Genomic DNA, 2,500 nt, shown 5'->3' with positions numbered 1-2,500 from the left:
CACCCTGAACACACACACACATTTCTAAAGTAACACGAACACGCCACACACACACTCAGACACAAACATTGTCAAAGCAACTCTTTGTAAACTTTGGTGTCCCTGATTTGTGCTTCTGTAGAACTACAGCTGATATTTAATATGACCAAGTAAGTAATGATGGTGGTCTTTGACTTAACTTGAATTAAGACTTATTCTTAGTCATATTCTTCACAGCAGTCAACACTCACAAGTCCAGGTTTCATTGTGTTCTCTCCACCATGTTCCACACTGTAGCGGTAAGCAGAAGAACAGACAGTCATTGAGGGATACACCTGAACTCTCTCTCACACACACACACACACACACACACACACACACACACACACACACACACACACACACACACACACACACACAAACAGTAAGTATATACATTTGTCCAAGTGTGTGTGTGTGTGTGTGTGTGTGTGTCCAGTGTGTGTGTGTGTGTGTGTGTGTGTGTCCAGTGTGTGTGTGTTTGTCCAGTGTGTGTGTGTGTGTGTGTGTCCAGTGTGTGCGTGTGTGTCCAGTGTGTGTGTGTGCGTGTGTGTCCAGAGTGTGTGTGTGTGCGTGTGTGTCGAGTGTGTGTCCAGTGTGTGTGTGTGTGTGTGTGTGTGTCCAGTGTGTGTGTGTGTCTAGTGTGTGTGTGTGTCCAGTGTGAGTGTGTGTGTGTCCAGTGTGTGTGTGTGTGTGTGCGCGTCCTTTGTGTGTGTGTGTGTGTCCTTTGTGTGTATGTGTCCAGTGTGTGTGTTTACAGTTTGTGTGTGTGTGTGTCCAGTGTGTGTGTGTGTCCAGTGTGTATGTGTGTCCAGTGTGTGTGTGTCCAGTGTGTGTACTGATACACGTGCACACACACACACACTGGACACTCACACACACACACACACACACACACACACACACACACACACACACACACACACAGTCTTTATTTAACTTAGTCCAAGTGGTGGTCAGAATGTTTGTCTTAACTAGCCTGATAACTCCAACATGTCTGATATGAACATTGACATAAACCCTCTACATACTTGAGTTTCTCCAGTCTGCAGTGTGGATCCTCCAGTCCAGCAGAGAGCAGTCTGACTCCTGAGTCTCCTGGGTGATTGTAGCTCAGGTCCAGCTCTCTCAGGTGTGAGGGGTTTGACTTCAGAGCTGAGACCAGAGAAGCACAGCCTTCCTCTGTGACTAGACAGCCTGACAGCCTGCAAAGAGTCAAATCATATTAAAACCACACTGCTATTCTTTGGTGGTGAAAATAGTGGCAGTATATTTTTTCAAAATGTTCAGATACATCAGTGTGCTGAAACCTGCCATATATATTCATAAATTAATGTATCATTATTAGAAATTATCATAATATTGCTTGTAGAGAGAAACATGTATAGTACAAATATTTGAGTAGACTGACCAGAGCAGTTTAAAAAGCAGTATCAGTCAAAAGATAGACAGTGAGGTATCAGATTTAGACTGTATTGAGTATACAGTCCACACCATATCTATTTTGACAGTGAAGCTGACATTTTAAATGTGGCTCTATACTCCAGCATTTTGGATTTCTGATCAAATGTTTCATATGAGGTGACAGTATATGATGTCACCTTTTATTTGAGGGTATTTTCATACATATCTGTTTCACCTTTTAGAAAAATAAAAGCCCTTTATGTATCATGTTTCTAAACATTACTAAATTAATCCTGATGATGCCATGATTAAGAAAAATCATGAATGAATCATGAATAATAATGAGTGAGAAAGTTACAGAGGCTTCAACAAAACATGCTAACCTCTCACCATTACCAATAACAGAGGGGGTATGATCCTTGTGCCTCTGTAACTTTCTCATTCATCATCATTCACGATTCATTCATGATTATTCATAATCATGGTAGCATCCACATGAATGTAGAAGTGTTCAGACACATCTTCTATTCTTACTGACAATACAAGTGAAGTGACTCCAAAATGACAGGACATTATTCATCATTCAGTTTCTATTGGGAAAAACATCATCCAAAACACAACCAAGACAAACTGCAAATGCATTCAACAAGTTAATAGAATCACAAGCTTGATGTAATCACTGCAGGTAAGGAATATGCGACCAAATACTAAACTAATGACTAAATGAATTTGTGCAAATAAATAAGACTTCTTCAAATGGGAGAACTAGATACGTAAAGTGCTTTCATATCTAAACAGTAAAACAGATATGTATGAAAAATAAGTAATAAAACTAATAATATGCCATTTAGCAGACGCTTTTATCCAAAGCAACTTACAGTCATGTGCGCATACATTTTTACGTATGGGTTGTCCCGGGGATCGAACCCAGTACCCTGGCGTTACAAGCACCAATTTCGCTACAGAAAAATTATTTCGTATCTAAACAGTAAAACAGATATGTATGAAAAAACTCAAATAAAAGGTGACATTCTGTACTGTTGCCTAATATGAAACATTATATATGAAATCCAAAATG

The sequence above is a fragment of the Coregonus lavaretus genome (assembly GCF_964263955.1).
Source record: "Coregonus lavaretus genome assembly, contig: HAP1_SCAFFOLD_725, whole genome shotgun sequence".
NCBI lineage: Eukaryota > Metazoa > Chordata > Actinopteri > Salmoniformes > Salmonidae > Coregonus > Coregonus lavaretus.
Note: the sequence above shows the minus strand (reverse complement) of the source record.